The sequence below is a fragment of the Pseudorasbora parva genome, chromosome 1 (assembly GCF_024679245.1).
Source record: "Pseudorasbora parva isolate DD20220531a chromosome 1, ASM2467924v1, whole genome shotgun sequence".
Classification (NCBI taxonomy): Eukaryota; Metazoa; Chordata; class Actinopteri; order Cypriniformes; family Gobionidae; genus Pseudorasbora; species Pseudorasbora parva.
In genome coordinates this window covers 51,122,994-51,145,367 of record NC_090172.1, presented here as the reverse complement: position 1 = coordinate 51,145,367, position 22,374 = coordinate 51,122,994, and the positions used below count along the sequence as shown (strand labels likewise).

The window sequence follows — 22,374 nt, the reverse complement described above, 5'->3', positions numbered from 1 at the left end:
GGAGCTAAAGAATGATGAGCGCGCAAAGCGGTGACGTCCTCAAGCGTGGAGAAACCCATCTATCTCAGCTAATACAGATAATGATCCACAATCAAATCTGAGGCTGAAATAAATTGAACAGGAGAAACGGCAACATCAGGATGTCCGTCTCTGTGGTATGTACTGTATTTAGGGGCCTTTGTGTGCAGTTTATGAGGACATGATTCGGTTTATGGACTATTGTATGTGACTAGACCTTAGAGGTAGCAAGCAAAACGGTTTTGCACGTCAGAGTCAGAATAGTGTAACGTTATACAGAACAACAGAGTCAGAATAGTGTAACGTTATACAGAACTAGAGCTGCAACTAACGATTATTTTTTCTGTCGACTAATCTAACGATTATTTTTTTTGATTAGTCGACTAATCTAACGATTTATTTTTTTACCCTTTGAAATTTTTCACAATTCTGTGGCACCCCCTCGCATAAGTTACGCTAGAGGTGTAACAGTACAGACTGCTCACGGTTCGCTTTGTATCACGGTTTTAGGTTCACGTTTCAGTACAGTTCGGTATTTGCTATGTTCAGGGGAATAAGGACTACTGTCAAATGAAAATAAAGAAAATAAGAACAGATAACTTAAATAGAAGCAGCAGCACAAATAAATACTATTGAGCAAAGATGAGAATAAAATGCTTTTGACAATGACAATGCTTTTCAGGTAGGTCTAACATTAGTTTAGGTAGAGAAATGGAATTGTAATTTTAAATTGGAAAGTAATCAAAAGTAAAATAACCACACATTTAACTGTTTAAATAAAAAAAAAAAATCCTTATTAAACTTACAAAAGCTATTCAGTCAGGAGCAGTGAGTGGTCTTTATCTTTTGTTTGACATTAAACACAGCAGTGAATGCTACTGCCCCTTTAAGACCCACGGATAGTCGTCGTATTTTCTGTATAAAGTTCACTTAAGGCATAGAGTAGGCTATGACATTTTGACATACTTTTTGTGAGTTTGTGAGCACAGGATTTGAAAGATAACTCAATATTTGCGCGCTTTGGGACGAGTGCACAAAGACAGATCTTCATTCGAGTCTCCTGGCTACACGGGGGTGATGACGGTGAAAATGACTGCTCATATTCGGACGTACGGCAGCACTCGCATGCGTTTTATAAAGTTTACAAAGAGAGACCGTTTTGCCCACGTTTTTCTTTTATTATCGCTGTTGTTGAAGTGTATACCTGAGGAGTCAGCGCGTGTATCCATCGACAGAAACATACATACAGCATTATTTTCAAGTTACAACCCATATTAAAGATGCGTCATCAGATGCGAGATGAACCGAAGTGTAAGTGCGTCCCCGCAACTTTTGCTCGGGATCCCGGTTGGGAAACACTGGTCTGTATTGATTGACACCGCGCTGGTTTGTTTAGAATTATATGAGCGCCGTGACCGCGCGCTGCCGCGTGATGAATGCGTGTCGCAACTCTGTTATTCAACTGCTCTGGTTTTAAAAGCTATGTCTAAATGCGCCAAAATGCAATAAAACTTGTTTTACGGTCGAATGCAACGCGTGTGTGTGTGTGTGTGAGTAAGAGACGCGCAAAAGGGCGGAGAGAGACTTAAGGAAATGCAGCTAAACGAATTATGCGTGCGTCTTTTAAATAGCGTAAAAATGAATGAATGACGAATGTGGTGGCCGTTATTGATTATGTGGCAGTCCGCCACAAATTAGTCTATGTGTGGGAAACACTGTTTGGCCTCTGTTTCTTTTGATATTCGCGGTCTAGGTTTTTGTGATAGAACCAGGAGCAGAAGCCAACATTACGCGAGATGAACGCCTGACACGACGCGTCGACGCATTTCACGAACGTCGACGTATTTCCGTAGTCGACGTCATCGATGACGTCGACGCGTCGTTGCAGCACTATACAGAACAACAATGGAGTAACCGTTAGCGCATTTGAATGACGAAGCACGCGATCGTATCGTTTACTGATGTTTACTCATGCGACGGTAGCCAATAGCAGAGACATTTGAAGTTGATTTACTCACCGGCATCTTCCAAAGCAGGACCGCTCTGTCAAAAACACACTTCTTTGGTATGATTTGGTGAAGTCCTGTGACAGCAGTGACCGTGGAAATCCACTTTGCGACGCGACTGAAGCGATGCCTTGAAGCTTCCCGTCATTTCTGCGTTCAAATCGGTTCAAATGCAGCGCTGCCTTCCCGGAATGCTGTGCTGAAGCGTTGAAGTCGCTCGACGTCACCCATAGGAATAAAGTGGAGCGCGGCGCGTCATAAGTGTTGACGGACGACTGGATCTGCACCTGAGAGACTGTTTACAGCGTGCATTTCCTCTCTCTCCCTCTAGTCACGCGCGCGCGCACCCTACCGGGAGAAGAGCCCGTACGGCCCATACAAGGACCTTCCGCTCTATTAACGTCAAGTAGACCCATACTCGAAAAAAACTCGCCGAAACTTGTGAGAAACCGGAAGGAGTATTTTTAACACAGAAATACTCCATCAAACGTCCAACATTAGTTTTTGAAACTTTGTCTATGTTTAGGATGGGAATCCAAGTCTTTAAAGGTGTAAAAAGCTCAGTATGCATGAAACAGCATTTCACCCCCCCTTTAAAGTTTATAGCTTTGAGTAGGGTAATTTGATTATACAGAGACATAATCAGGTTAAATGCTTTAAATCCATTTTTTTTTTTGTCTTCACTTGTTCGTTTACTGCAGTGTGAATTTTTTATTTTTAAAAGTAGAAATATTCCATTAATGGGATCATGAAAACTAAATGATTAATTACACAAGTTGGCAAAATGCTGTTTAAAGTAGCTTTAATTTAGCAGATCACACTGCAGAACATGTCAACTTCCCTAGAAGTATGTCAGGTCAACTATCCACATGTGTATCAGTACTGTTATACACAGCACAAGTGCTTACAATGGACTGTGCAAAAATAGACAATGCAAAAACAATAGACAATGCTCTGGGTGCAGTAACGCTGTCAGATCGAATGGATGTAACAATCTCTCGGATGCTCCAGACAAATGCAAACAAAATCAGTATTAGAGTACAACCCTTTGCTTCATAGAAAATAAGCTGAGCTCTGCATTGTGTAATTTTGAATTGCTAGAAAGTATATCTTTAGAGAAAAGACATTGCTCATGATTGTCTTGGGAGGTTTTCAGTCAAGATTAGTTGTACTTTAACAGCAGTGAGCCATTGGATCATTAGTGTAATTAAAGGTAGAGTATTTTTTTTTTTTTTAATGAACACTTATCGTTATACTGGTTAAAACTCTCTTCACATCATAATAGCAATTAATAATAGAATTAGTCTAAATAAGAAAACATGTACATATCTTCTGTGGAAGTCTCAGGACTAGAGGTGTGGCATATCATACCGTCCACGATAATACCGGTAGGGCTGGGCGATATGGAGCAAAAAATATATCTCGATATATTTTGCTATATCTCGATATATGATATATATCTCGATATCTTTACAGGAAAAATAACCCCCTAAAAACTACAGCAAAAACAAATATGCCAAATACCACAAATGCTTTTTTTTTATTATTAAAGTGCAAAGAGGTATTCAGTTCATGTAGGAACAAATTGCTTTTGCAACATTAAAAAAAAACTCCATGATTACATAAATAATAATAATTTAACTGTAAAAGAAAATAAATAATATTTCCTTCTTTTCATGCTTTCAAAAGATGAATCAAAGACTCATTTTTTACACTTAAAGTAAACAGTAAGGATTTTGCAGAAAGATTGGGGCATGACTGAGATATAAATAAAATGATTTTGTATCAAAATTCAAACTCATCATGCAGGCTACACATGAGCTGAATTTCACTTCTTTTCCAGTTACAGAACGAAATATGAATGTCAGAAGGTAGGCTATATGATAATATGATACAGTACAACTTACAGAAGAGCACCGCGTGTCTCAGGACACCCAGGATGTCGCGTTTTTCCCTCTTGGTTAAAACATGAATAGACCTATTCATCATAATCCCGTGATAAAGCTGACAAAATAATAATAGTAATGATATTGCAATAATTTATAAATGCTTTCAAATGATATGCGATCATTTTGACATTTTAACCGAAAACCATGCGATCAGTTAGACACAAATCATAAACTGGCATGATTGCGACCGCGTCTCACACCAATAGTGTCAATTACCTGACTGTGGGCGAAACTTGCGCTTTGAACTATTATGAACATTAATATTTCTTTATGAATTTTAGCAAGCAGTTGTGTTAGAAGGAAAACATGGTCTCTAAACTGAGTCCTGAACAACGCGCGCGCTTGTCAACATGATAACTAATCCTCACCTGGTTGTGGAAGCAGCCGTGTTCAATGAGACAACACGCGAGGGGAGGGGGAACAAAAGCAAGAGGCGCGAGCACAACACAGAGAAGGCAAACAAGCAAAGTGGCGGAATCAGAATTAAATATAAACAATATATCGATATATACGATATGTCCAAATCCATATAGAGTCAAAAAAAATCTTGGTATATTTTAAATATCGAGATATCGCCCACCCCTAAATACCGGTATCAATTTTTACATGATAAAAAAAGTGTCATATCGCAAAATCAATGATATAGTGACGCAATAACATATGGCACATTTACTGTCCAAGCGCACACAACAACAACTGTCTGAGAGTACACAACAAAGGGCAGCAAAGGGCAGCAAGATACTTGATTTCACGTAGGGTTGGTCATCAAGAACTGGTTCTAACTTGGAACCGTTTAAAAAATAACGATGCCATTGGAATCGTTTAGAAAATTTGTTTTCGATTCCGATCATTGGTTCCAAACGCACAAGTTTTGGTTTCCATAGTGGCCACCTGATTTCCAGAAGTGCTTGCCGCACCCGCTTGTTCTTGCAGCCATGGAGCAAGGTAAGCGGCGCTCTAAAGTGTGGATTTATTTCACTTTTAAAAAGCCTGGGTCGGCACAGTGCAACTAGTGTTGTCCAAAAATATCGATACTGAAATATCTGAAATGATACGATACTCAGTTTCTACAGTACCAATACCAGCAGCGCTCTCCTCTCCTAGGTAAGAAGAAAAATGTACTCATCGCTTCATAAATTTAAGGTTGAACCACTGCAGTCACATTAATGATTTTAAAGGAAGTGTATGTAAGATTGGGGCCAAAATTGGTACTGCAGGTGTATCCCCTCTCCCCCTCCCACTGACTCGAGGTTGCCAGATAGGCTGCAGGATCAGCAGGAACATTTGTAGCTGCAGCTGTGGTAACTAGAGCAGAGCTGGCAACCGACCTGGATGCCGAAACACTACTGACTTCGTGATTGGTAGATAGGTGGAGGGCGGAGCTTCCGGCCAAAACACAACATGTCAACATCCCTGTACTCTCCAGCTTACATTAAATAACCTTGGCATTTGGGTTGAGGACCATAAAATGAAACTCAACTCAAAAAAATGTAATGTTTTACATGTCTCCCGTATGAAACACTTGCCAACTTGGCCACAACTTTCTATAGATCAGAATATCCTAAACATCTGTGACTCTGTTAAGATCTTAGGAGTAACCATTAAGAGTGACTTAAAATGGGACGGACAAGTGGACCACATGTTGTCCTCAGCTAATAGAAAGCTTTTTGCTTTCCGCCGGCTAAAGAAATTTGGAGTTCATGATCAAGAACTGGTTACCATCTATACTGGGTACGTACGTCCAGTGTTAGAGTACGCAGTCCCAGTTTGGCATAATTCCTTGACCACTGACCAAATTAAAAGGTTGGAAAGAATGCAGAAAAGAGTTTGTAAAATCATACTGGGACGAAGGTACGAAGGATATTCGGATGCCCTCTCTTTTCTTGGATTGACTACACTAGCAGAGAGACGAGTCCAATTGAGCCTTGATTTTGCCAGGAAGCTATATAAGTCTAGCTTTAGAGATTGGCTAACACCACTCAGGGAGCAGCTGACTGGACGCCAGATGAGTAACTCTTCTAAACTGACAACCCCCAGATGCCGAACGGAACAATTCAAGAGATCACCTATTCCATATATGTGTAGACTTTTAAATGATTATGGATTTAAAATGGACTTCGCATACCTTTATTAAGTATTTTATTCTCCTTTTTCTTTTAATCTTGTATTTTAACTTGAGTAAATATGCTTTGACAATTCACTGTAACAGCAAAATAATTCAGTGTTACCCCTACGACAAACGTCTTTGGGTACCTGTAATGAAGCTGATAAAGTCAATAAACATAAACATAAACATCAACATCAGTTGAGGGCTGCGACAACAACTTTTAAATGACAACATCCTGGCTGGACAACTGTTGTCAGTGAAATAAGGATTTGAAATTAACATGATTTCTTAATGTCTAGTGACGACATAGGGCCATTTTATGATGAATTGAAATACATTTCTTACATACAGTTACTTTAACTATTTTTTTACTACCTTTCTGTACCATGAAAGTATTAATTACATTGCTGTCTATGGAGGGGTCAGAGATCTCTCGGATTTCACTTCATTGTGTTCTGAAGATGAACGAAGGTCTTACAGGTTTGGAAAAACATGAGGGTGAGTGATTAATGACAGAATTTTCATTTTTGGGTGTACTAACCCTTAAATTTAAAAAAGGATGTAAATGTAAATAAACTGTGACATACAGTGGTTTCACAAATCACACCTCTTAGAACACCATTTAAACCAAACACTGTTGTCAATTTTTTGCAATGAGCATTTAAAAACACTTTCATTACATAGAAACATAGTCATAGTCTGTTCTAACAAAACCGTGTCATCTTACTGGTGATGTTGTTTTGTTGCTGGCTTTCATTACACATTACAGTCATCTAGTAGATATTGCTTTTCATTTGATATGCGGCCTTGAGGTAATCCAAAAATATTCCTGCAACAAATTAAAGTTTATTTCATATTACAACATTTAGATAAGGCTTCTGATTACATTTTCAGTAAGCAATTAGTAATTTGGCCAGACTGTGGCATGATGATTGTGGCTATAATTGCAGTTATTATTAGTTGGTGTCACAACAGAATAAACAACAGTGTGTGTTCAGTCAGTGTGCCTATGTGACGGACTGTCATTCTGCCTCTGCGTTGCATGCAAACTCTCACCTCGTAATCAATGCTAATCACTTCAGCCTGGAGAAAAGTCTGTTTTTAATCAAAAGTACATACAAAGAAAGAGAAGAGCGAGAGAGAAAGAAAAAACAAACTTTGACAAGGCTTGACTTGAATAAAACTCCCTTCAGCTCTGCCAGTAGGCTCTGGAACATTTGAGAAGATTTGATCTGGTTCTTTGTATTTGATAAAGCATTATCCACATTTTGGACTTTAAAAAGACAGTTTTGTCACTCAGTACAATTTATGTTTGCTCTAAAAAAACGTTTTCTTGTTAATGTATTAAAGACACACAGATTGTGCTACGGTTATAGAATCATATAATTCATTATTTTTAATTGCTGTATAAAGTGTGACTAAAACGAATAAATGTAGATTTGAAAGAATAACATTATTTAGCACGCACAACGACTGTACAGTGCAGCGTGCACATGGACTGACAAAGCAAAGATCGCAAAATCAATTTTCAGACAAGCACTGACATTTGATCATGTAACTAAATTGCATGCAGAATAAAATGACAAACACTTTTCTAAATGAAGTTAGAGATCTTTTCAAGAATTGAATTCACACTATGATGTCAATGACCCCATTCACCTCTTATTACAAAAAAAGAAAGAAAAAAAAAAGGAGTCAGCAGGGAAATTTATCATTGTATATATTTATAAGCGGGGCTGCAGCTATAAAATGCCTCATGAATGTCTCTTTGATTAAAAGCACAATGCCATTGTGTCAACAGCTCTCTACTGAAGCCATATATTCCACCAAACAATACATGAATTTAAATGATTTGTCTGTGGGCTATGTCTAATTGACTCATCACTAAGCTCTGCATCCCTTGGCTACTGTTTCCTGCTCTGACAAGACAAACCATCCCACAGTAGTTGCTGGAAGATTTCTGTAAATTGTCATTGTGATTTTCAGTAAAATAAAAATCACATCAAACAAAAGCTTATGTATATTATTTTGTGAGCTAGAAGTGTTAAATTGCACAAACAGTGCTGTTTTTTTTTTGTTTTTTTTTGTAATATAATTTATGAAAATTCTATTTCAAACTCTAAAAACGCAGGCCTTCCTGTGAAAAGATCAAAAGTTTGTCTGATGATACAAAACATTGCAATGTTTGAGGGCTTAAAATGAAAAAACAATGACTAAATCAAATGATGTCATAAAACATTTCTGTGATTAGCCAAAAAATGTGAGGTAGTGCAAAAAAACCACAAAAAAAAACAAACAAAAAAAACAACAACAAAAAAAAAACACCTAAATACTATATACATTTAAAAAATGTCATGACCATTTGTAACTATTTCAGATTCTCATATTTTCGTACAGTCTGCTGATACAGTTTAGCTGTAGACCTTCATGCCTGCTTCATGTTCAAGGCTTTTTTTCTCTCCCTAAAAAGCATATCTTTTCATGCAAACAAAATTGTACAAATTAATATGAAGTCACCTATGGCAAAATAGTTATGTTTTGAAAGTGGGTTGACAATTTCTTACAGCACTTATTAATCTACATGTTGCTTTATAAAGAAATAGTTTGATCAAAACATATTTATATTAATTTGTATAACTTAAAATATTCAAATCATTTGTATATTACATGGTGCAAACTGGTTCATCCCCCGTGAACAGTAGTCTCGCATCAAAAATGGCGATTATTAAAGTTCTTATAAGCTGAAATTAGAGTAATTGTTAGTTTGCGATACCTAAAGAAACTACATTTAAATCACAATTTCTTGAAATACAAAATCTCTCTCCAAAGTTATCTCCCTCCTTACACATGCCATTTTTTCTGAATGCAATGCATTTTATTTTTGTCCATTTACCATTTTATGTGATAGTATAGAAAGAACAGAAAATAACAGGTGGTGGGAGGGCTGCCAATGACAAGAGTCAGACTTAATCTTGGTGCCTATGTTGGTGTACATCACTCAAGGTGTAAGAGCACATGCACAGACTGTTAGGCCACAGCTCTGACCACACTGAGCAGTACTGAAAGTTTTGGTAGATGAAATGTGATTAGAACTGTGAAGAGGATACAACCCTGAAGCCATTTAGCAGTGATAGTCAGTGCATAGGACATTTCATTACTCTCTATGACAGTCTGTAAAACCAAACTGTTTCTACTGTTCTACTGTTTCTTCAGTAGAACACAAATGATTTTTAACTCCAACCATTGTTGTGTGTAGGTCATATAATCGTGTGAATGGGTAAGAAATAGAGCCATATTTATATAATTTTTTACCTCATATACAACGCTATATCCAACAGCCTGGAACGCATTTCACTTCCGGTAAGGTCAATATCAATGCTCGGATATACGTTGGAAAAAACAAAGACAACTACATGTTGGATGCACTGGGGTAAGCAGATAAACAAAAGATTTTCATCTTTGGGTGAACTATCCCTTTAAGGTGTTCCTGAAACAGTGTGATCGATAATGGACTGTAAGATCGGTAGGGCAAACAGCCGTTCGAGTGAGCGAGAGAACGACAGATCGATAGACATCATTGATTGATAGACATACAGAGCAAACGATCGTTAGAGCAAGTGAGCGATATATCGATTGAGGGAGTGAACGACAGATCGAGAGAGTGAAGGTTAGACTGAGCGATTGGACAATAGATTGAGAGAGTGAACGATAGATCAAGCGAATGATAGATTGAACGATAGATCAAGCGTTTGATAGAACAATAGATAGACAGAGCAAACAAATGATAAAGCGAGAGCAAACTTTAGATCAATTGATAGATATACAGAGTGAATAATTGATAGAGTGTAATATTGAGCAATACATCAATAGAGGGAGTGAATGATAGAGTGAATTATAAATAGATAGACAGATAGATTGATTGAACGATAGACAGACATGTTTGTTAGACAGGTGATAGATCAATAGAGCAAGTGAATGATCAATAGAGCGAATGAACAATAGATCAACAGAGCAAGCAAACAAATGAAAGAGCTAGCAAATAACAGATTGAGTGAGCGAGCAAATAATGATAGATCGAGAAAGTGAGCAACAGAGCAAACAAGCAATAGATTGATCGAACGATAGATCAATACATAATTGATCAATAGACATACAGAGTGAACGATCGATAGAGCGAGCAAATGATAGATTGATCGACAGGCTCAATCCTCTTCCTGTCTTTCCAAATTAAATTCCAATTCAACTTCCTGTGAGGTGTGGCCAATTTAAATTAGGGAAGCCAAGACAGCAACAGGTCTGGAAGTTACTGATGATCCCAGCCTGGAACATTTAGGGATTATTGCCGACTGCTTAACGCGGTTTACTTCATGGTGCTTTACTACGTTAATGATCACTCACCTCAATGCTGAATTAAAGGGAAGAGGAGTTGGCTGAGCAGGACCCTCAAGACCCATAAAAGGTATTAAAGACGTCGTTACAAAGCCCATCTCACTACAGTGGCTCTACAATCATTTTATGACGTGACGAGAATAGTTTTTGTGTGAAAAAAACACACGAAATAATGACTTATATAGTGATGGGTCGATTTCAAAACAAAGATTTGAACGGGTATGAATCAGCGTACCAATTCATGATTCAGACCGTCAATGTCACATGATTTCAGCAGTTTGACACGTGACCCAGATCATGAATCAATACGCTGATTCATAACCGTTCGAATCTTTGTTTTGAAATCGGCCCATTACTATACAAGTCATTATTTTGTTGTTTTTTGCGCACAAAAACTATTCTCGTTGGAAATGACATTGGTGTCAATGAAGGCCTGTCTGAGCCATCGGATTTCAACAAAAGTCTTACGGGTGTCTAACGACATTAGGGTAAGTAATTATTGACAGAATTTACATTTTTGGTTGAACTAACCCTTTACCATCCTGGTGCCATTAATAATTGCATATAACTTATTAAAATTGCATATAGGCCTAATATTATGGTCACTTGCAGTTAGGCCTGATAGTCGATAAATCAATCAATCGCACAATAAAAAAAATGAGCTCGATCATTTTTCCGGCCGCGATAATTGCCATTTGCATGCTTTTTTGTTTTCCTCTTCTCTCTCGTTGACTGCGCGCGCCTCGTCCATGTGGGGAGGTGTTTATACTCGACGCGCAGACAAAATCCGGCGTAATGAGACGTCATTCTCGGCCAGCAGATTCTTCTGGAACTCATGGCTCTTCGGTTGCGGAGCCACACGCAAAGTTACGAAATTTGACGCATCAACGTTATTTTTGCCGCGCGCACCCTCTTGCTCGAGCAGACGCGTCATGTATAAAAGTGTAGGCTTAAAACTACACTGAAGTTTGATAAACGCAAGTTAATTCTTCAGTTCAATCTTTGTGTGCTAAAAAGGCACATAAGTTCCTGTAGAGATAGCAATACAGAGTACACATTCTCCTTTTTTTGCCAAATAAATGAAAAGCATGTCATCAATGTCTTCTCTCTTGCTGTATCAAAATATCACTTTCCTCAGAGATAGCTTTAGTCATGCACAAACTGAACTTGACCATGATAACATTTTTTTTTAATACTGTATCCTAAATTGTGGATAATTAATATATCATATGCTGAGGTTCATTTCTGGATTAAAAAAAAAAAAAACGTAGAGAACGGAAAACTGTGACCCTAAAACCGTGATATGAACCGAACCGTGGATTTTGTGAACCATGCCGCCCCTAATATGCACCTAAAACAATCATCTGTTGCAGTTTTCATCCATTTTATTCATTGTTTTTGGTACTTATTTAAATGCATTTTTTTTAAAGACTGAGAGTCCATGCTTTTATTGTTTTTGGTTGTTTTGTTCATTTATTGTGGTTATTTAACTCCGCACCGGATCGTGGGCGGGGCGTCTGACGCAAGTGGGCGTGTCTCTACTTATAATTACTTTTTTTTTATACAAACTGTTCAATCAACTATATCAAACTATGCATCATTTGAAAGCTAAAACACTCAAGGTTCATGTTCTGAACTCGTTTTTGCAATAAATACACCAGAGAGGAAAGGGTTAAATTAAATGCTAAAGCAGTGGCTATTTAAACATTAGCATAATAAACGCGGTACTCATCTTTCATCTCCTGACGTTCAGATCAGATCGGACGAATCCACAAAACAACAGCATACATGTCTGTGTAAGAGTCCACTCTTCAAAATGCATCCCACTTTTAATCCAAAACAACGAAAAAATAAGGGGAAAAAACTAAAAATCCTCCGTTGTTTGCATAAGCGTTTTGCGTTAAGAGTAATCAATCATGTCCATTTTCAATGAAATAGCGATTGTAAGCCTTATTTTGACAATCTCCCCTGTACTGTGGACTGTTCCGGTCATATTAAACCCTCCCATGTCTCTTTCCTTTAATCACAAGCCCGGTTAGGAAACATGCTAGAAAGGGAGCGCGTCACTGGGTGATGCATCTGTCAGTCAAACTCGCCGGTCCCTAGTTGGATAAGCCAGTCAATGCCTAGCCAATGCATAGCCAGCATAGATTTGATTGATGGATGTAGTAACGAATCAAAAGACAATATTTTGCGTAGTTTATGTAAGAGATGTCGTAAGAAGCATTAGTGAATACCTCATGCTTACTTAGCTGTTACTTAGCGTCGTCTTCACAGTTTTCATTCATCGTATCCAGCGCCTGCCAGTGTGAGCGCACACACTTACACACAACGCGCAGACTAAATTAGAGACTGTTTTTATCAACTAAATGAGTTTTTTTACACTTGTAAATTCTGTAAGTAGTTGTTTTAGTTATCAGGGACTGCAAATGCATTATAATTAGCAGTTTATTGCAGATTTATTTGAATAAAAAATACTCTTTACTATTACACAAATGTTCTAATATAATTGGACTTTATTGAAAGGACGCCCAGTCTTTTTTGACATAAAAGCTTACAGAAGCTACATTTTTGAGAGAATCGTCCTCAAATTTTAATCAAAGCATGATCAGACATTCAGTTTTATATTTAGGTTATTTTAGGGCATTAAAATTAAAATCTAATATTTTTTTCCATAAGGGATTAATAAAAAAAATAAAAACGTGAGTCACTTACATGCATATTTCCCCTTGTTTTAATCTGTCTCTATACTATTTGAGTTATTATGACTTTTGGGTAACATAATTTAAAGTGTCTAGTTTAAAATAAGACCACATTTATGGATATAGACCTGCAGAGCTGCAGACATTATTATTTGGGGTATGTCATTTTTTTATTTATTTCTCAGGGCAGGGCGAGGGTTAAGAGGTTAAAATGTTTTCCATTTTTTGTGTTAAATAGTCTTTAGAAATTAAAAAATTTTGATCTTTGAAAAGGTGTACCTGCATTTTTATGCCATTCTCATTATTTTAGATGAAAATGGTCTCAGAACGACAATATTATCTTTATCGCAATAATTTCTTGGCCAATATATAGACCTGCAAAATTTGTTATCGTGACAGGCCTACTTGCAGTCTACACTTGATTTTTATGGTGACAGCTAGAGGAAAATTTCTATTCACAAGACAGGCAACACAAGCACCATTAATGGAGATATGAGAGACGCATTATTTAAGCGTGGGAGTCACTCTCCAGCTGGCTGTCTGACCGTTGATGCTGCACAGCGTGCTGCGAGTCATTTACATAAGGTAAACACAGACTTGGTGGCTAGTAAAATATGAAGTTGTGCTGTAATTCCAGAATGCACTGGAGAAATCTTCGAAAAAAAAAAAAAGATTTTATTTTATTTATTATTTAAAGTTTTTATTCTAAATCTATCAAAAAATTAAATTCTAGCATCAAGTCATCATTACCAGGTGTAAACAAGGCCACGCCGTCTTTCATCGCTATCAGCATCAGGAGTGAGATGATGTCATATACAGTTTCCAGTGTACAAGAGCTCATCGTCCTCTTTGGGGCTTCTTTCCAGACACCTGCTCCCATCTAAATTGTGCTTTCTAATTGGGCAAGGGCCTGCTGTGTCTGCCAGGTTCAAGCTGATTGGATATTTCTCCTCGTGGCTCCTCGGAGCAGCTGTAATTAGGATCCTCCTTCATTAACTGCCTGTTTCTCCCTGCAGAGGCCCTGAAAACGTAGACACTTCAGCTGCCTGAGTAATGAATGCTACATTACTCACCGTTCATTTGTTCATATAAGACTCTATGTGCTCCTATACATGTACTTTTCACATTTTACACTGGTGTATAAAACATGAACAGTACACGAATAGGATTAATATTTTTAGACAAAGTGAATGGAAAAAGTTGTAAATCAAAATTCACCAAACCATAAGTCTGACTGCCTAGAAAAGCACACACTTTCCTCAAAAAGTGGCATGATTTGATTAATCCTCCCTATGCATGTCAAATCCATAGAAATGTTACGTGCTCAAAGTGTGACTGCGGCTTTACACAATGAAGTTTAATACTTGGGGTTAAGGGTTTGTTCAATAGTAAGTGATGCTTGGCAAGAAACAATAAAAAAACTTGCCAACCTCTACAGTACATATACAGCGGATGAATTCTTTTGCTAAGCCCTATTACTTTTGCAGATCACTCAACATTACCTAGTTCTGCCAAATGACACCTCAACTTGCTGTTTCTGAAAATAAACACAGCATTTCAGTAGTAACATGATGTGATAATATATTACGTGGGACTGCAGTGCACGCAAGAGAGACGATAAATTGCCCTGAATCGCATATGGGTCATTTCCTCTGCAAGACATATCTCATGGATTATATAAAAGGGAACAGTTTCAGGCTTACCGAAATACTCATCCAACAAGCAGCATTAGGAATAATTTGGATCTGTTGGTTTGATGTTTCTCACTGATGCAAAGATTTTAATATAATTTGGTTTAACCCTTGTATGGTGTTCGGGTCTGCTGGACCCATTTTCCTTTTTTTTTATCAAAAGAAAAATTATATGATTAATTATTTTTTCAAACTGAGACTCATTGGCCTTGGCTTATTTTCTGTGAGGAATATTTATCAGAACACATTTTCAATGACCACACACTGTACACCCCCCCTACACATTTATATTACACACAGGATGTTACACATCCTGGAGTGTCTGCTGAGACCGTGTCAATTGGTGTCTCCTCTGAATTTGCATCACTGGCACGTCATGCTCAAAGAACCCGTCTCCGCGCAATAACTCCGATCTGTGTAATCGATGCACCGTCCTAAATAAACCCATCTATTGTGTGATACCCTGAAATTTTGAATATTCCGATCTAATATGATTTCGGAGCTGTAAGGTTGCCAGAATAATAATCATACATGGTGTGTTAATAGGCCAGAGGAGAACTGGCACCCCGACTGAGTCTGGTTTCTCCCAAGATTTATTTTTCTCCATCATGCCCTGATGGAGTTTTGGTTCCTTGCCACTCTCGCCTTTGGCTTGGCTTGCTCAGTTGGGGACACTAAAATTATGATCAAAGTTAGTCAACTAAATATACAAATAAAGTTTATGAATTAGGTTTTATTTAATTCTATAAACTATAATACTGATCTGACAACATTGTCGCTATCCACAACTTTCCTTCCATGATCGCTATGGCAACGTAGAACACGCCGGTAACGAACTTCCGGTTTATGTTAGTCTGTACTGTTATCAGCTAAACGCTTGGTTGTATTATGAGGATTCAGGAGTAGACTTTTACAACACCGCTTCAGGCAAAATGATCACATGTCCCAGATGGTCGCATGGATCTGACTATCTTACAAGAACTACTAATATCTGTAGCACTAAGCGATTCACCTGAGTTATGCGGTGCACACATTTTGCCACTGTGTGGTAGGCTTGGCTGTTCCTATGATCCACGCAAGATTTACCTTCCGTCCATGCGCCTGTAAATCGATTTTATTTTATTATAAATAAAGGTTTATTTGTTTCTAGTTATTTATTTTGTTAGATATTTCCACTTTGCGGGGGTTCCGCAAAATGATGTTATTTTCCCGCGACACGCACACAATAATATCTTGCCACTCGCATCCGCATTCACCATCAAATATGATCCCGCGCCGCACTCGGTTGTGCTGGGTCCCGCGGGGGTGCATGTCTCTATTTAACATTAGGTTGTTAGAGCGGTCTTGCTACACAATAAATCTGTAAATTATTGAAAACTACCTTGCAAAAAATTATACAGTTGTACTGCAGTATTTTAAATAGGTTAAACTAATATATTATATAAACTCAATAATTAAATTTACAGCAATGAAATGTTATTTTTTATTAAAATGCACTTAAATTAATTGAAGTTCATGCATCTATATTCATGTTGATTAAAAAAAAGTCTACTGACAATGTCTGACATGATTTCAACAATTACAAATATTAAAATAAAAATATTACTTCTACATCACAATTCTTGAGTTTATTTGAAGCTCGTTGGGCATTGAATGGGTGCGTACGGTGCTAGGCAACATGTCAAACGGGTCCGTTTATGTTGCATGGTTTATGGAAGCAAGTAGGTTTCTGAGGTGAGAGACCCAGGCGCTCAGCGCTCATTAACCCCAGCGAGAGCAGCCTTAACTTAGTCTTGTCCTTCTGACGACTGCCGCTGCCTGGCAGAAGCCCCTCCCATGACGCAAATTCGCGTCTGTTGTGTAGTGAATGAAGCGAATGGATTCAAAATGTTCACGCGTCCATGTTCGCGCGAATAGCGCTATTTATTCTCGTCACTCGCGTCTGGTGTGAACGCAGCATAACTGTAATTTGTGCTAAACCGGAACTGAGATACCGTCAACCGGAAGTATCAAGTGTCATGGCGACGCCCACTAAGACTCGCAGGAAAGTTGTGGATATGATAAATTAAAATAAGCTGATAACATCACTATTTTCTCCAGAACGACTGTACAGCCAAATCTAATTTTGTTGCAATATTATCCTGTTTGACACTGTGAAGCTGCTTTGACACAATCGTGATTGTAAAAGCGCTATATAAATAAAGTTGATTGATTGATTGATCTTAATTTTTCAGTTTGCCAAATTGAATTTCTGTGAATTGACAATTTAATTCACGAAAATTCAATTTGGTCAATGAAAAAATTAGATGTGACCAGTCACTAGAAAATGTTTAAGTGGACAACTGATTTTTTTTTTTTTTTTTTTTTTTTTCAGTATAGGTATCAAACCTCTAAAGCAAAACTTTAAAAAGGAGAATGCCTTTTGAGTAATGGATGCTCTGAACTAACTCAAATGAGCAAAATATCTTCCTATTTTTTATGTTTTTTTTTTTTTTTCCTGCAACAGACAGACTATGCAAATGAACCAAAGCAGATATTTAAACTGCTTCATGATGACTCTGTTGAAAGGGGCAGCACCCAATGAACAGCGATGAGAACATTTCTCCACTGAATTTTAATGAAGCTTCATTCCAATAAACATTTTTCCCCATAGAAGCATTTTGGCAATAGTGATCCCCAACAGAGAGAACAGCTTCAGATTCACAGTATCTATTTTTTCCTTTCTTATTCAGCACAGGTAGTAATTAATGACATTTAAATGTGCTTCCTATGTCTCGCTCTGTGCATTTGTAAGGAAAAGTTGAAAAGCTCTTTGTTAGGTTCAATGTAGCTTTGTTCTTGACATAAAAAAGATACTAGAATGGGTGGAAAAAATATGATGTGCTGCTTTCATTTGTCTCAAGGTAGTCAAGTAGATTCCACATATAATTTGAAGCAAACAAAATCAAGGATGAGGGACAACACTGCAGGCAGTGTGGTATGGTCATATCTAAAGTCCTGTTCACATTGACAAAGCCATAGGTTGGCTGCACAACTGGCCGCAACTATGCAAATTTGATAAGAAATTAAAATTATAAAACAGAAAAAAAAGACAAAAAAGACATTGTATTTCAAGAAACAAGTTTACTTGCTGCTAAAACCAATAACATTTAACATAATTCATAATTAAATTTAACTATCAATTCATGAATTAAATTCACTAAGGATACCGACACCTTTTAGAGTTTTCCATTAGGGATGTGACAGTGGGGAAATTTTCACGGTTAATTGGCGTGTGACAATACCGGTACCATCGTCAGGGGCTTTTGTTTTGTTTGTTTGTGTGTTTTAATGAAATTGCATTGTCCCCTTAAAAATAAATGAATCTAATCGGACACTTATAACGGAGCGGAGTAAAGAGAGTGGTTTCAATTAATTCCTATGAAAGTTAAAGGGTTGGTTCACCCAAAAGTGAAATTGATGTCATTTAATGTATCACCCTAATGTTGTTCCACACCCGTAAGACCTCCGTTCATCTTCAGAATAAAGTTTAGGATATTTTATATTTAGTCCGACGGCGTATCCAAGTGTATGCACACTATACTGTCCATGTCCAGAAAGAGAATAAAAACATAATCAAAGTAGTCCATATGCGACATCAGTTAGTTAGTTAGAATCTCTTGAAACATCGAAAATACATTTTGGTCCAAAAATAACAAAAGCTACGACTATTCAGCATTGTCTTCTCTTTCTAAAGATTCAAATGGTCATGAATCAGCGTATCGATTCATGATTCGGATCGTCAATGTCATGAGATTTCGACAGTTTGACACGCGATCCGAATCATAAATCAATCCGCTGATTCATAACCGTTTGAATCTTAATTTGAGGTTTGAAAACAAACGTGGAAGAGAAGACAATGCTTTTTATTAGGATTAATCTTAAATATAGGATATGCTTCAGCTTCCCTTTTATATTCTTAAAGGGGGGGTGAAACACTCAGTTTCAGTCAATCTAATGTCAATCTTGAGTACCTATAGAGTAGTATTGCATCCTTCATATCTCCGAAAAGTATTTAGTTTTATTATATTTATAAAAGAAATACAGGCTGTACCGAGTCTTTCCCAAAAAAACAGAGTGGCTGGAAGCATATCGTGTGGGCAGAGCTAAAGAATGACGAGCAAACACAAAGCGGTGACGTCCTTAAGCGTGGAGAAGAAAACGCTACCCTAAATCAGATTCAACTAATACATATATGATCCAGAATCAGATCTGGAGGCTGAAATAATCCAAAAGGTGTGCATTATACCCGACAACTAGATGAACACTTTACAGTCAGTTTCATACAAACGCGCATACAAATGTAACTTTAGAGACGGTCCCTAAATTTGCGACTCTTGAACGTCAAGCCAACTTTATACTAGTCATATAAGATGTGCTATGGTTCTGCAGTCTTTGTTTTAAACAATTTTCGCTGCTGAAATAGGCTAGAACAAAAACATTCAACTGTATGCTGAATGAATCTCCCGCGTACAGTGCACGATCATCTGCTTTGAATGCAGATTACAGTGAGGGAGAGCGCGCTCTGAACAAAACTCTGGTTTATCTGAACGCATCTGATTATTAGACATTGCATTCTAAACTCAATAGAAACACGTGTGTTATAATGCACAACGCGATTATAACAGATGGCTTTGGAGAAGCCTATAATAGGTAGGTGACTAGCAACAGTGACTAGTGTCAGTGATGCCACAGCCGAAATACACCAAACAAACATGTTAATGTCAAACCCTGATTATTCCTTAAATGTCACCCTAGTCGTGTTCGTTCGTCTTTTGCTCAAGCTTCACTTTATTATTTCCCAGACGTAGGTTTGGTATTGAGTTCAAAGTCCACTTGCCTTGCGTTCGCAAATTTTGCAGATTTGAAGTGTTTCCCCTATTACAGCGACTTCTGGCATGTTCTGCTGTAGACCTGACCAGAGCATCTTCGATTAATTTTCCCTCAGGACTCTTGTAAAAGCCAAAAAATGGCCACACCACAGATTTTAGAAGGCTGGAAAATCTCTCGGTACTGTCACTGCCTTCTGTCATTTCTTCTCATTCAGAAAACAGCGTTGTGACACGTGCTGCGCGCGCCTGCACCAGACTGGATAGGATTTACCGTTAGTTTTCAAAATCGTGATAATAACTGACGGTTTTAATGATAATTAAATTTTAAACAATATTATTAACCGTCAGTACATTTTACCTTGGTTTTCGTGAAACCGTGCGCATTCACCCTTCCGGGAGAAGAGCCGTATGGCCCATACAAGGACCTTCTGCTTTATCGACGTCAAGCGGACCCAAAAAAACTCGAAAAAAAAACTCTCCGAAACTTGTGAGAAACCGGAAGAAGTATTTTTAAAACAGAAATACTCCATGAAACGTCCAACTTAGTTTTTGAAACTTTGTCTATGTTTAGGATGGGAATCCAAGTCTTTAACAGTGTAAAAAGCTCAGTATGCATGAAACAACATTTCACCCCCCCTTTAAACTTGATCAATAAATGAATTTAGAATAACGCTATATGGTTGTTAAATTAAATAATTTACACTGAAAAATTACAACTGTATTAAATAATGTTATGAGATTGTTTTAACTATATATTTTTAATAGAATAAGAAACGTTGGAAAGAATGTTTAAACATGAAACAAAACTACCAGTAGGTGGCGGCAGGTCTTAATGAGTGAGTCATTGAGTCGGTTCGTCCGAACGGCTGATTTGTTCATGAATGAGGCAGTCGTTTACAAACAGGTCATTGAACCTTTAATTCAACCGATTCATTCAAACGCTGAATCATTCATTAACACACTATTGCTGTGAGATGCGTTGTGGTTCCGATGTGGAAATACGATCTGATCTTGGAATAATTTTCGCTGCTGTAATAGAACAAAAGCGTTTATATTGCATCTAAAATGTAAATGACTAATTTTAATTATTTGTTGACGGAACTGTCATGAAATCAGTGTCACATTTTCAGTCGTGATGGTATTCAGGAAAACAGTACTCTTGGTCGTGTCATGTGATGTTTTTTTAACTGTATTATACGTTATAAAATATAAAAACCTTCACATTTTGAATATTTACTGCAGCATGTTACTGAGTTTCTCTTTACGAGCGGCGTTGGTTTGTTTCCATTTCTCCTCGAGTGGTTGCACGATTGTCAACAGCGCAACAGTCAGTTCATACATTAGCCTATTATTATCCATTAACTATCCGAACAAACTTTAATCTTGAGCCCTGAAACTGATCAGAAAATATAACGAAAATGTAACGAAACGTAGAAATGTAGTGGAGTAAAGTAAAATATTTGCTGCAAAATGTAACAAAGTAAAAGTAAAAAGTATGCACTATTTATTCTACTTAAGTAAAGTACAGATACGTGAAAAATGTACTTATGTAAAGTAATGAAGTATTTGTACTTCGTTACATTCCACCACTGGATTCTAATTAACCCACTGATTTCACATATGGACTACTTTGATGATGTATTTATTCCCTTTCTGGACATGGACAGTAAAGTGTGCACACACCAGGATACGCTCTTGGACTAAATATAAACGGAGGTCTTACGGGTGTGAAACGACATTAGGGTGAGTCATTAATGACATAAATTTCATTTTTGGGTGAACACTAACCTGTCACTATTCTGAACAGGTTGGGGTAACCAAAATCTTATTTCATGAAGTAATTTAACAGGTCCTTCTCAAAAAATTAGCATATCATGAAAAGGTTCTCTAAACGAGCTATTAACCTAATCATCTGAATCAACTAATTAACTCCTGCAAACGATTCCTGAGGCTTTTAAAAACTCCCAGCCTGGTTTATTACTCAAAACCGCAATCATGGGTAAGACTGCCGACCTGACCCTGTCCAGAAGGCCATCATTGACACCCTCAAGCGAGAGGGTAAGACACAGAAAGAAATTTCTGAACGAATAAGCTGTTCCCAGAGTGCTGTATCAAGGCACCTCAGTGGGAAGTCTGTGGGAAGGAAAAAGTGTGGCAAAACACGCTGCACAACGAGAAGAGTTGACCGGACCCTGAGGAAGAAGAACCGATTCCAGACCTTGGGGGACCTGCGGAGGCAGTGGACTGAGTCTGGAGTAGAAACATCCAGAGCCACCGTGCACAGTCGTGTGCAGGAAATGGGCTACAGGTGCCGCATTCCCCAGGTCAAGCCACTTTGGGCTACAAAGAAGCAGCACTGGACTGTTGCTCAGTGGTCCAAAGTACTTTTTTCATATTAAAGCAAATTTTGCATGTCATTCGGAAATCAAGGTGCCAGAGATCAAGGTGCCAGAGTCTGGAGGAAGACTGGGGAGAAGGAAATGCCAAAATGCCTGAAGTCCAGTGTCAAGTACCCACAGTCAGTGATGGTCTGGGGTGCCATGTCAGCTGCTGGTGTTGGTCCACTGTGTTTTATCAAGGGCAGGGTCAATGCAGCTAGCTATCAGGAGATTTTGGAGCACTTCATGCTTCCATCTGTTGA

At 37.9% G+C, this 22,374-nt stretch overlaps 1 long non-coding RNA gene across 2 annotated transcripts in view; it reads right to left on the bottom strand.

The window, feature by feature from the left end:
• The window catches only part of LOC137076208 (uncharacterized), a 164,233-nt gene that overhangs the window by 102,456 nt on the left and 39,403 nt on the right, over nt 1–22,374 (bottom strand). Inside the window, exon 3 of one of the 2 annotated variants that reach the window (XR_010905255.1) lies at nt 13,931–14,192. The exons of the other annotated variant lie outside the window; for it this stretch is intronic. This is a non-coding gene — a long non-coding RNA (uncharacterized lncRNA). Of the gene's footprint in view, nt 1–13,930; nt 14,193–22,374 lie in introns of those variants that run through there. 2 annotated transcript variants of the gene reach the window in all.